We start from the raw sequence: 14,779 nt of genomic DNA, 5'->3' as shown, positions 1-14,779 counted from the left end.
GTTCAAAGAAATTAGAGATGACACAAACAAATGGAAAAATAATCCATGCTCATGAAGAGGAAGAATCAATAATGTGAAAACAGTAATAATGTCCAAATAACATCTCACAGATTCAATGCCATTCCTATTAAACTACCATTGAGATTCCTCACAGAACTAGAAAAAGCTATTTGAGGCCGGGCACGGTGGCTCACGCTTGTAATCCCAGCACTTTGGGAGGCCGAGGCGGGCGGATCACGAGATGAGGAGATCGAGACCACGGTGAAACCCCGTCTCTACTAAAAATACAAAAAATTAGCCGGGCGTGGTGGCGGGCGCCTGTAGTCCCAGCTACTCGGAGAGGCTGAGGCAGGAGAATGGCGTGAACCCGGGAGGCGGAGCTTGCAGTGAGCCGAGATTGCGCCACTGCACTCCAGCCTGGGCGACGGAGCAAGACTCCATCTCAAAAAAAAAAAAAAAAGCTATTTGAAAACTTATATGGAACCAAAAAAGGGCCAGATAGCCAAGGCAATCCTAAGCGAAAAGGACAAAGCTGAAGGCATCATGCTATCCGACTTCTAACAATACTACAGGGCTACAGTAACCAAACCAGCTTGGTACCGGAACAATAACAGAAACATAGACCAAGGGAACAGAATAGAGAATGCAGAAATAAGGCTGCACATCTACAACTATGATCTTTGACAAAGCTGACACAAACAAGTAGTGGGGAAAGGATTCCCTATTCAATAAATGGTGCTGGGATAACTGGCTAGCCATATGCAGAAAATTGAAACTGGACCCCTTCCTTATACTTTATACAAAAATTAACTCAAGATGAATTAAAGACTTAAATATAAAACCCAAAACTATTAAAACCCTGGAAGACAACCTAGGCAATACCATTCAGGATATAGGGACAGGCAAAGATTTCTTGATAAAAACGCCAAAAGCAATTGCAACAAAAGCAACAATCGACAAACAGGGTCTAATTAAACTAAGAAGCTTCTGCACAGCAAAATAAACTATCAGTAGACTAGACAACCTACAGGATGGGAGGAAATTTTTGCAAACTATGATCCGACAAAGATCTAATATCCAACATCTATAAGAATCTTCAACAAATTTACAGAAAAAAAAAAAAAAACAATCCCATTAAAAAGTAAGCGAAGGATATGAACAGACACTTTTCAAAAGAAGACATACATGTGCTAACAATTATATGTAAAAAAGCTTTACATATGCAAATGCAAATCAAAACCACAATTAGACACCATCTCACACCAGTCAGAATGCCTATTACTAAAAAGCCAAAAAATAACAGATGCTGGTAAATTTCCAGAGTAAAAGGAATGCTTATACACTGTTGGTAGGAGAGTAAATTAGTTCATCCACTGTGGAAGACAGTGTGGCAATTCCTCAAGACCTAAAAGAAAGAAACACCATTTGACCCAGTGATTCCATTACTGGTTATATACCCAAAGGATTATAAATCATTCTATTATAAAGACACATACACGTGTATGTTTTTTGCAGCACTATTCACAATAGTTAAAGACATGAAATCAACCTACGTGCCCATCTATGATAGACTGGATAAAGAAAATGTGGTCCAAGGCACATTTTAAAGACACAAACTTCATTAAGTCCTGAAATCAGTGATCATAATGAGAAGTTTTATATATGATATATCTTGAACTTTTGTTATGTCTTTCTACCAAACTATTCACAGTAGAATAATTGTCACAAAAAAGAAATTCCAGCAGTTCTTTTTATTGAAATATGAATTTTGGATTAAAGAACCATGATTAGCCACCTCACACAATTTCTCTTACTCTGATCTCCCATGTGTTCCTGTTTAACTGACAAGTTAAAATAATTATATTCTTTTTTAAGTTCATTTATGTTACAGAACATGGAAATTTCAATTTGAACATCTAAACCAAAATAAGTTAAGAACAACTTATAGTGTATAATTCACATATATTACATTTTTCTTTTTTCTTTTATGTGAGAGTGTATATATTTTTTCAATGTTTCTTTTATTTTCTAGTTCTAGAACCCATGCTTAACAATTTTCACACATTCACAGTTAGTCATCTTAAATTCTCTTTTCTTTTTTAATCTTTATTGAAATATACCACAAAAAAGTGAAAAAAGCATAAATGTCAGTTTAATGAAATTCTACAAATATAGCATGCTACATGACTACAACCCAAATAAAGAATATTTTAGCAAAAAGGAAGGCCTTTTTCAGATACCATTGGTACTTCACCATAGATAATAACTATCATAATACTCATACCAATATTTGAAATTTATAGGAATGGAATCACAGAATTTGTACTTTTTTTGTGGCTGGCTAATTTTGTCTAATACTCTGGTTGTTATGGTCAATATTTTGTTGCATATAACATTAGTTTGTTTATTCTAATTCCTGTGTAGCATTACATTGTGTGAATGCACCATTTATCCACTCTAATTTGGATGGTTATTTGGGGAATATCTAATTTTTTACTATTATAAGGAGCACTGTTATAAAAATTCATGTACATGAATTTAGAGACTGTACATACACATTTTTGATTAATATAATCCTTGGAGTAAAATTCCAAGTTGATATGCTTGGCTTCAACAGATGCTGAAAGAAAAGTATCCAAAGAAGTAATAATGGCTTAAATGTCCATCAGTAGTGGGTGATAGTTGCAACTGCTCTACATTTTGCCAACACTTCATATTACCTTGGTTTTTAATTTACATTTTCCCTGTACCCAGTAAAACTGAGCACCTATTCATATGTTTATTGTGTATTGTATATCCTTGTATATGTAGTACCTGATTTACATTTTTGCTTTTTCTTTTTTTCAAATGGGTTTTTCATTTTTTTCTGCTTTTTAATTGATACATAATAGTTATACATATTTATGGAGTACATGCCATTTTTGGTATATGCATACAATATGTAATGATCAAATCACAGTAATTGGGAAATCTGTCACCACAAACATTAATCATTTCTTTGTGCTGAAAACATTACAAATCTTCCTATCTATTTTGACATATACAATAAATTTTTGTTAACTATAGTCATCCTAATGTATGATAAAATACTGGAACTTGTTCCTTTTGTCTAACTATATATATTTATCCATTAACTAACTTCTCTAACTAGCTTCTCATCCTTCTCTAATAAATTGTTCCTATCGTTCTACTCTCTACCTCCCGTGATCAATTTGTTTCTTAGTTCCCACATAAGAGTGAGAATGTGTGATACTTATCTTTCTGGGCCTGGCTTACTTCACTTAACATAATGCCCACTAGTTCCACACATGTTGCTGCATATGACAGCATTTTATTCCTTTTATGGCTGAATAGTGTTCCTTTGTGTATCTGTACCGTATTTTCTTTATCCATTTATCCATCGATGGATGCTTAGGTTGATTTCATATCTTGGTTACTGTGAATAGTGCTGCAATAAACATGGGAATGCAGCTATCTCTTCAATATTCTGATTTCCTTTCTTTTGGATACATTCCAAGCAAAGGGATTGCTAGATCATATGGTCAATCCATTTACAGTATTTTCAGGAACCTTCCTATGGTTTTCCACTGTTGCTATATTGATTTACATTTCCATCAACAGTGTAGGAGGGTTCCTCTTTCTCTGCATCCTTGCCAGTATCTGTTATTGTCTGTCTTTTTAATAACAGCCATTTTAACCCAGGTGAGATGATATCTCATTGTGGTTTTGATGTGCATTTCCCTGATGACTAATAATGTTGAACATTTTTCATATACCTTTTGGCCATCTGTATACCTTGTTTTGAGAAATGTCTATTCAGATATTTTGTCCATTTTTAAAAGATTACTTGGGGTATTTTTTGTTGAATTGTTTGAGTTTCTTATATATTCTGGTTATTAATCCCTTCTCAAATGGATAGCTCGCAAATTATTTTTTTCCATTCTGTGGGTTGTATCTTCACTCTGTTGATTTGTTTTGCTATGCAGAAGGTTTTTAACTTAATGTAGTTCCATTTGGGAATTTTTGTTTTCTATGATATTTGAAATCTCACTCAAAAAAATCTTTGCTCACACCAATATCCTGAACATTTCTCTAGTGTTTTTCTCTAGTAGTTTTGTAGTTTGAGGGCTTCATTAAAGCATTTAATCAAGTTTGATTTGATTTTTATGCATGCTGAGAGATAGGGGCTTAATATCACTCTTCTGCATTAAGGGTATCCCATTTTCCCAGTAGCTTTTACTGAAGAAATTGTCATGTTCTCTTCAATGCCTATTCTTGGAACCTTGGTCAAAATGAACTGGCTGAAAGTGCCTGGATTTATTTCTGGGTTATCTATCCTGGTCCGTCGTCTATATGTCTGTTTTTATGTTAGTATCATGTTATTTGGGTTAATATCACTTTTTAGAATATTTTAAAACAGGCCATGTGATGCTTGCAGCTTTGTTCTTTTGATTCAGAATTGCTTTGGCAATTCGAGGTCTCTTTTGGTTCCATACAAATCTTAGAACTTCTTTTTTTCTTTCTTTTTTTTTTTTTTAACTTCTGAGAAGAATATCTTGTGTATTCTTGACAGGGATTACACTGATTCTATAGAACTCTTTTGGAAGTATGGACACTATAACAATGTTAGTTCTTTCAATCCATGAACATGGAATATACTTCCATATTTTTTCAGTCAATTTTTCAGTTTTTCAGTCTCTTTGCTATTGATACATAGTTATTTTATAAATATTTTATGTATGTGTTTTGTTCAGCAGGTGTATGTCATACACACACACACACATATCATAATCATCATCTTCCAGTTTGTGACTTGTCTTTTAACTCTCCTCTTGTTGGTTTGATAAATGTTAAGATCCTACTCTATAGTCTAAACTATCATTTTTAAATATAAATCCTTGTCTTCTCCAAGTCAATAATTTGTTCTTATATATTTTCTTCTAAAACTTTTCTTGCTTTCCTATTCATATTTAGATTTGAAATCCATCTAGAGGTAACTTTTGCTTATACTGCCAGTCTTATTGACAATCAATACTCTCAATTTTTCACTTATTTGAAAATGTTTTTTGTTTCATCTTTGTAAAAGGATATTTTTACTAAGTATACAATTCTACATTGGCAATTACATTCTTTTAGTGATTTAATAATGCATTTCATGTTTTCCAGCTGTCATTGTTTTTGATGTAAAATTAGCTCTTCCTCTTGTGTTTGATCCTAGAATATATTGTCTTTATCCTCTGGTTACTTTTCACATTTCACTTTGGTCTTAATCTTCAGTAGTTTATATCCAGCACCAGAATATAACTCAATGTGGCTTTCTTGGAATTTATTTCATGTGGGGTTTGCTGAGCATCCTCAGTCATTTGGTGTTTTCTGTTTGTGTGTTTTAAAAAGTCTCAGACATTATAACTTCAAATGTTGCTTTCATTCTAATCTCTTCTTGTCCTGTTACTCCAATTACACTCCAATTACATTTTAAATATGCCTTGATTTCTTCTCATGTACTTATTTTGCTTTCCTTTCTTGTCCATTTTTGTGCTTTGATTTAGTTATTTTCTATGTATGTGATGTCCAGGTTACTAAATCAATACTTTGTAGTTGCAAAAGTATAATGAACTGTGTAATGAACACAAAATGCAGGTACTAGATTCTCTTCCAGTGACTTGCTGCTTATTATCAGTACTTTCTGGCTTGACTTAGTTGCAAAAGGCTGCTTCAGTGCAGGTGATCCCTTGGACTGCCTCAGTAGAACTGCTCCACAGAAGGGAACACCTGTACTAGGACAGACTATAATAATGATTGATGCAGATATAATGGCCCATCCATTTTGTCCCAAAATGGGACAACTCTGATGAGGTCTATTTAATGCTGACTTGTTTTTGGATTTGCCCAGTGTCTTTTCTGTGTCTACATGGCAAATTGATCTTTCACCATTTCTAATCCTATTTCTCCCCCTCTATTCCACCTGTGTGAATTCCTAGTAAATACTGTGCACACACAGACACACACACAAAAAAAACCCTCAATATATCCTTCTTTAGAAACTAGCCTGTGATGAGTGACACTGAGAGAGATCAGAGAAAGAGGATTACAAAATGACATTTTAGAGCGGGATCACTCACAAATAATTTGGCAATGAGGATTATATCCATTGTAACCGAGGGAATTCAGAAAGTTCTTGGCACAATAAGGTAATCCAATTGTTTAAATCCCACTGGTATGAATTAGGATGATATATGGGTAGTAGAGAATGCACCAGCTATCTTGATATGTTGGATGTTTGAAAAGTAAAGGGGGAGTAACAATTATAAAGAAAATGATATTGGGTGGATATTACTAAGCATTACACTCTGGAAAAAAATATGGAAAGCTGTAGGCAATTAACAGATTACGGAAATCCAGGTGTAAAAACCACAGAGAAACGAGAAAATTTCCCTTGTCTCCCTCGCAGGGCATGTGATGGCTGTGTGGCTCTCTTCTTCAGTGCCACACTGCTCAAACCTCTAGGGGAGCATACAGACTGGCAGGCTGTGGGGCTCCGACTCCATGGCAGTGTCTGAGGGTGAACATTTACACCTCCTGATGCCCGAGTGGGTGTATGTTACAGGGTGCTCCTTTAGTTTAGCCATCCACAGCCTGCTTGTGTTAGTTAGCTCAAATAGACTCCTGCCTTATCACAAGGACAGAGGACTTTCTGTACCCTGGGGTTATGGAACTTGGCGTACCAGAAGAATCAAATAAAACGTGGGATTGGAAATGAGTGCAAGGTTTTATTGAGTGGAAGTAGCTGTCAGCAGATGGGGGAGCCAGAAGGGAGATGGTTTTCCCCTGGAGTCAGGTGTTGCAGCCGCCCCCACTGAATGCATGGCTCTGCTGGTCAATGGCCTGCCAGTGTGCTCTCAACATCCTCTCGATGTCCAGCCACTTGTGTCTTCTTCTGCCAGTCCACCCCTCTCAATGTCCAGACACTTGCTTATCTGCCTGCTAGGGTCATGGAGTTTTTATAGGCACAGGATGGGGGTGTGGCAGGCCAGGGTGGTCTTGGATAATGCAATATTTCGACTTGAAGGGCAGGAGTGCCTGTCTTCACCTAGGTCCGTGGGCACAGGCCCGGGGGTGAAGCCTAGCCAGGGACCTCACCTTTGCCTTCCCAGCACTTCCCTGCCACCCTCTTATATCAACAGGGCCTGCTCGATAGGTTAGAAAGAGATTTTCATCTTCTGTAACAGAAGAACATACAGATCTAATGACTAGATCCAGGACTTAATCAAGTGTTAGAATTCCCCAGAGGGTTCGATATGTAATCAAATCGGTCTTTCTCTTTGCATCAGTGTCAGCTTTAGAAAAAATAGGACCTTGGCAGTTGAAATGGGATATCAGGTAAATTCCTCTGGATATTGTCAAATTTCAGTTGATTATCATCATTCTTCATATTTTCAATTTGCTCTTAGCTCTGACTTAAGGAGTTTTGTCTCACTCCTTCCACTTAGATTAAGTACTCCCAATTTGCTCTGGGACACTGCATAAGCCTCTCATCTGCGTGGCAATGTCTGTCATTTTTGGAATATGCTCATGATTCCTCTCCCAGCCACTAAGCCATAACTATGGCAGATTTCCAGCATAACCCAGACAGCATTCTGCCAACTGCTGATCCCGATAAGAGAAGAAAAGGATTATACCTCAAAAGAGCTGAGGACTTGGCCAAAATATATTTTAGGGGACTGGAAAAGTACATGCATGAATTGATATAGTTTGGATGTTTGTTCCCTCCTTCCAAATCTCATGTTGAAATGTGATCCCCGATGTTGAAGGTGGGACCTAGTGGGAGGTGTTGGATCAAAGGGGTAGATCCCTTATGAATAGCTTAGCGCCATCCCCGTGGTGATGAGTGATTCTTGCTATTAGTTCATGTAAATCTGGTTGTTTAAAAGAGTCTGCTCTCTTTCTTGCTGCCCCCCTCTCCATGTAATATGCTTCATCACTCTTTGCCTTCGCCATGAATGGAGGCTTCCTGGGGCCCCACCCAGGAGCAGATGCCAACACCATGCTTTCAGTGCAGCCTGCAGAACTTTGAGCCAAAATATGTCTATTTTCTTTATAATTTACCCAACATCAAGTATTTCTTTATAGCAACACAAATAGACTAACACTTAAATAGATTTCAAAAAAAATTGGGAGGTGAAAGGACAAAACCTACATTTGGGTGAGGAAGAGTTTATTGACTTGAGAGCACCCAACTGAGGTGCAATATTAGCACCTGGTAAGGACCTCAGGAGATGACACAACTGGCTACTAGGAAGGCTCCTTCTTTTTTTTTTTTTTTTTTTTTTGAGACAGAGTCTTGCTCTATCACCCAGGCTGGAGTACAGTGGCACAATCTCGACTCACTGCAACCTCCACCTCGCAGGTTCAAGCCATTCTCCTGCCTCAGCCTCCTGAGTAGCTGGGATTATAAGCACACACCATCATGCCTGGCTAATTTTTGTATTTTTTAGTAGAGACGAGGTTTTACCACGTTGGCCATGGCTGGTCTTGAACTGCTGACCTCAAGTGATTCGCCCGCCTTGGCCTCCCAAAGTGCTGGGATTACAGGCATGAGCCACTGCACCTGGCTGTCTCCTAAAACTTGAAAAGAGTGCTGGCCCTTACTGATTAAAGATGAAATGGTAGAATTTCTGTGGCAGACAATGAAGGAAGAAATTAAAAGTCCCAAGAAAGTGGGCATCTAGGAATAGATACATAATGTATGGCCAGGAGATCCAATAGTAGATTATGTTCCACAGGAAGACTTAGAGGTTAAGCTATATTCAACAAAGCTATAAGGCATGTGCTGGTAAGAGAAGCACCAACATTACTAAAACTGTTAGTAGTCAGTGGTTGTCCTGGTAAGTCAGAGCCAAATATACGAGAGGCCATAATAATCTAAGCTTACTGATAACAATAGAAATAAAAGAACCTTAAAACAATAAAGAATAGTGGTGATACTTAACTGCCAAGAGCTACATGAACACAATATTCATGAGTCATAGGGTCAGAATGGTATCCAATGGAAAAAGACCCACAGAGATGGTTAATATCAACTGATATCACAAAAGCCAGTCAGAAAGGGTATTTCTTAGCTTTTACTACCAGAAAAAATATCAACAATTGATGATCAGAAGACTGAGGAAAATTGTCTCAAACAAAAAGTTGACATTCCTTGCCCAGTTTTCAGATGTGAGTCAGTTTTCAGTAAAGAAGTCCCTAAACTAGAGAAGACACTGGGACTTAGATCAAGTATACCAGACAACTTTTTTTTTTTTTTTGAGATAGAGTCTTGCTCTCTTGCCCAGGCTGGAGTACAGTGGTGCGATCTTGGCTCACTGCAAGCTCCGTCTCCTGGGTTCATGCCATTCTCCTGCCTCAGCCTCCCGAGTAGCTGGGACTAAAGGTGCCCGCCACCATGCCTGGCTAATTTTTTAGTATTATTAGGAGAGACAGAGTTTCACTGTGTTAGCTAGGATGGTCTCGATCTCCTGACCTCGTGATCCGCCCACCTCGGCCTCCCAAAGTGCTGGGATTATAGGCGTGAGCCACCGCGACTGGCCCGACGACTTTTTATCTGATTATATGCACTGGTCAAAATTGATAGATCTGCATAGTTTATAAAGGGCACATTGTACTGTATACTATATATGTAAATCATATCACAATAAAATTACTTTAAAAAAACAGAAAAATTAGTTCAAATTATGCCCCATCTCTACCATCATTCTTTTTGACATTTTTCATTGGCTACCCATTACTTCTAGCCTACTTAATTGCATTTTCTGGACTCTGCTTTAACTCTCTTAGCTAATCTTGTACAACTTTCTCCATTTTTCTGTGTGTTCCTGTCACCCTGGTTCTTTGTCATTTCTTCAAATAGTCTGTCCTTCACCACAGGGGCTATGTATTTGGTACTTAACTCTTACACATCTATAATGTATCAACTTAAGCATCACATACTTTAAAGAAGCCTCTTCTGAAATCAAAGATCTAGGTAAGTTTCTACTAAAAGGTTTCAGTGACTCATACATCTTTCCTACAGAGCACTTACTTCAGTGTATATTTAAATATTCGTAAGTAGGATTGTATGATTGACAATTTTCTCCCCAATGTAACCTATAAAATTATGTACTGTGAAGCCCATTTGCTTTTCTATACCCTTTCTCTTCCATTACTTAGGACAATTCCTGACACAATCCATATTTTGAATAAGTATATCTCACATTACAGGATAAATGAATAAATCAGGATATGATTTTCTATCTTCCTCTTTAGAAGGTATTAGTCAGCAGTTATTCCTATTTTTATCTGCACATGCATGGATATTTTAATGATGAATATCAAATTTACCAGGTATTTCTCTATCTTATTATGTTAAGCAGTCAGTAAAAGTGATTTTTAAAAATAAATTTATTTATAAAAACCACAAATTCCCTTTGCAGTATTTCACAAGTATTGCAGGGTCAAATAAAATGTCAAGTTGACATTCAATCTAATTTGAGTTTTAAAGCAATACCCAATATAAACTGTAAGTAATTACCATTTAAAATATGCATTAAAGTCACCCACTTTAGATGTAGTTATGACCAACCTAGGTATATTTCTGGGACAGAATTACACGGCTGAGATAACCCTTAAAAAAAAAAAAAACTAGTAAATAGCATTTCCTATACATATTCACTATTATTTGTTTTCAGACCCTTCACTTTGTTTAGTAAATTTTTCATCTTATGTGTTCTTCAGGGCATAAAATCTAGTTGGGGCAAATGACCCTCTGAACATTCCATGAAATTTTTTATGCCCATTGTTATCACTATCCCTGCACATCTGGTTGTATTTCAATTGTTACAAATACAATATTTAAATTTTCTCCTCACATAAATCTTTAAAAATAAGCAAGACAATGAATGAAGGGCAGAATAGACATAGATTTCCAGTGAATAAATGATTGGTTATCTAAATTTGAGAGCAGCAATCTGGCTTTATCACATTATTCACAGATAGGAAATCATATTTGAGATATGTGTGATATAAAATTTATTTTCAAAGGGGTGAGAAGAAAAACTTCCTTTCAGAGTTTTAAATTTGGCTATTTTATTTTATTTTTAAAGAGGTATGGTCTCACTATGCTGTCCAGGCTGGCCTCAAAATCCTGGACTCAAGTATTCCTCCCACTCCAGCCTTCCAAGTAGCTGGGATTACCAGTGCGTTACACTGCACACAGATAAATCCACTAATTTTATAGTGGCTATCATATAAATCAAAGTGTGTGTGTGTGTGTATGTGTGTGTGTATGTGATTTTAAAGCCTTAGTGGGAAAAAATACTATATAAGTGATGATTTCTGTCATTATCCTTAAGGTATCCTCTCACTGTCTGATTTTTGATGCTAACAGCTTGATAGATCAATAAATTTAGATGTAGACTGAAAAGAAATAGGTATTTAATTAAGATGTTGATTATAAAAACTCCATTGAACAGATGACAATCACCCTAAAGAAACAAGCAGGCATACCCAACAAATGGCAAGCCCACTGATTTAATGTTTATTTAGAAAGAAAATTAAATTATATGGCAAATCATTTCCCAAACACATGCGGACGTCTGGATCAATAGTTAACATATCAAGTGTTTTATTTTTCTCATAAACATTATTTAGTACATTTGAAATTGTTGCCTTGAAGTGGTAGATTCAACTGTTTCAGATAAAGTGATGAATTAAAATGAATTGAGATAATTACTTTCATAGGGCAAGATATCGGAGTAATTAAGTTTCCACACTCACACTACCACCATGCTACATTGCACAATATCCAAATTTGTTTAAGAAGGCCAGCGGACTGATTATGGCAAGTTTCATCTATACTCTTCTTTATTTTTTATTTTTTATTTTTATTTTTTATTTTTTTTTTAATTATTGTGCTTTAGTTTTAGGGTACATGTGCACAATGTGCAGGTTTGTTACATATGTATACATGTGCCATGTTGGTGTGCTGCACCCATTAACTCGTCATTTAGCATTAGGTATATCTCCTAATGCTCTGCATCCCCCCTCCCGCTACCCCACAACAGTCCCCACAGTGTGATGTTCCCCTTCCTGTGTCCATGTGTTCTCATTGTTCAATTCCCACCTATGAGTGAGAACATGCGGTGTTGGTTTTTTGTCCTTGCGATAGTTTACTGAGAATGATGTTTTCCAGTTTCATCCATGTCCCTACAAAGGACATGAACTCATCATTTTTTATGGCTACATAGTATTCCATGGTGTATATGTGCCACATTTTCTTAATCCAGTCTATCATTGTTGAACATTTGGCTTGGTTCCAAGTCTTTGCTATTGTGAATACTGCCGCAATAAACATACGTGTGCATGTGTCTTTATAGCAGCATGATTTATAGTCCTTTGGGTATATACCCAGTAATGGGATAGCTGGGTCAAATGGTATTTCTAGTTCAAGATCCCTGAGGAATCGCCACACTGACTTCCACAATGGTTGAACTAGTTTACAGTCCCACCAAAGTGTAAAAGTGTTCCCATTTCTCCACATCCTCTCCAGCACCTGTTGTTTCCTGACTTTTTAATGATGGCCATTCTAACTGGTCTGAGATGGTATCTCATTGTGGTTTTCATTTGCATTTCTCTGATGGCCAGTGATGATGAGCATTTTTTCATGTGTTTTTTGGCTGCATAAATGTCTTCTTTTGAGAAGTGTCTGTTCATGTCCTTTGCCCACTTTTTGATGGGGTTGTTTGTTTTTTTCCTGTAAATTTGTTTGAGTTCATTGTAGATTCTGGATATTAGCCCTTTGTCAGATGAGTAGGTTGCAAAAATTTTCTCCCATTTTGTAGGTTGCCTGTTCACTCTGATGGTAGTTTCTTTTGCTGTGCAGAAGCTCTTTAGTTTAGTTAGATCCCATTCGTCAATTTTGGCTTTTGTTGCCATTGCTTTTGGTGTTTTAGACATGAAGTCTTGCCCATGCGTATGTCCTGAATGGTATTGCCTAGGTTTTCTTCTAGGGTTTTTATGGTTTTAGGTCTAACATTTAAGTCTTTAATCCATCTTGAATTAATTTTCATATAAGGTATAAGGAAGGGATCCAGTTTCAGCTTTCTACATATATATGGCTAGCCAGTTTTCCCAGCACCATTTATTAAATAGGGAATCCTTTCCCCATTGCTTGTTTTTGTCAGGTTTGTCAAAGATCAGATAGTTGTATATATGTGGCATTATTTCTGAGGGCTCTGTTCTGTTCCATTGATCTATGTCTCTGTTGTAGTACCAGTACCATGCTGTTTTGGTTACTGTAGACTTGTAGTATAGTTTGAAGTCAGGTAAGGTGATGCCTCCAGCTTTGTTCTTTTGGCTTAGGACTGACTTGGCAATATGGGCTCTTTTTTGGTTCCATATGAACTTTAAAGTAGTTTTTTCCAATTCTGTGAAGAAAGTCATTGGTAGCTTGATGGGGATGGCATTGAATCTATAAATTACCTTGGGCAGTATGGCCATTTTCATGATATTGATTCTTCCAACCCATGAGCATGGAATGTTCTTCCATTTCTTTGTATCCTCTTTTATTTCATTGAGCAGTGGTTTGTGGTTTGTAGTTCTCCTTGAAGAGGTCCTTCATGTCCCTTGTAAGTTGGATTCCTAGGTATTTTATTCTCTTTGAAGCAATTGTGAATGGTGGTTCACTCATGATTTGGTTGTCTTTGTCTGTTATTGGTGTATAAGAATGCTTGTGATTTTTGTACATTGATTTTGTATCCTGAGACTTTGCTGAAGTTGCTTATCAGCTTAAGGAGATTTTGGGCTGAGACAATGGGGTTTTCTAGATATACAATCATGTCATCTGCAAACAGGGACAATTTGACTTCCTCTTTTCCTAATTGAATACCCTTTATTTCCTTCTCCTGCCTAATTGCCCTGGCCAGAACTTCCAACACTATGTTGAATAGGAGTGGTGAGAGAGGGCATCCCTGTCTTGTGCCAATTTTCAAAGGGAATGATTCCAGTTTTTGCCCATTCACCCTTTTTTAAAGAGAGGTAGATTTTAGCTTCATTATTAAAGGAAACTGCTTTACCTCTGTCTTATCTGTGTATCTCAAATGCGTTACATAGTGGCTAGTAAACTTGTAATAATGACTTGCTAAATTGATCAGTAAAAATGAATGTGTAATAAGTGACATAACCAAAATTGTGACTGAATGATTGACAGGCTCAATGACAAAATGAAGAAAACACAGGAGCTACAATGGAAAATAATACACGGTGAAGAAGAATTATGAAACCTTTTAGAAAATCCACTATTTTAAATCTTTTAGTCAGAAAGAAATATCAAGGAAAAATTATCTCATAGGAATTACTCCAAATCAAGAGGAGGTTGCTATGCTAGATTGTTTATAGAACCTAGCATAGAGGTTCTAACTATCCAATTGGATAATTAAGGGAAAGAAAAAAAACCTGAAATGGGGAAATTTGGAAACATTTAGGTTACAATGTCTTGTTAATGTACCACTATTTATTATTCTAATTACCTATTTAACATAGGCACACATATAAAAATATTTGGAGAAGGAAAGTTAATGGTGTTTATATTTAGGAGATAAGATTATGATTATTATTTGTCTGATTATACCATTTGTTACTTTCCAAAGTATATAAAATTAAAAATATTTCTTTATAATCATTAAAAATGTTCATGGTTAACTCAGACAAAAGAAATCAATGGTTGTTACATTTAGAAAACTCATAC

This window comes from Hylobates moloch, unplaced genomic scaffold (assembly GCF_009828535.3).
Source record: "Hylobates moloch isolate HMO894 unplaced genomic scaffold, HMol_V3 SCAFFOLD_17, whole genome shotgun sequence".
In the NCBI taxonomy this organism is placed as follows: domain Eukaryota; kingdom Metazoa; phylum Chordata; class Mammalia; order Primates; family Hylobatidae; genus Hylobates; species Hylobates moloch.
Note: the sequence above shows the minus strand (reverse complement) of the source record.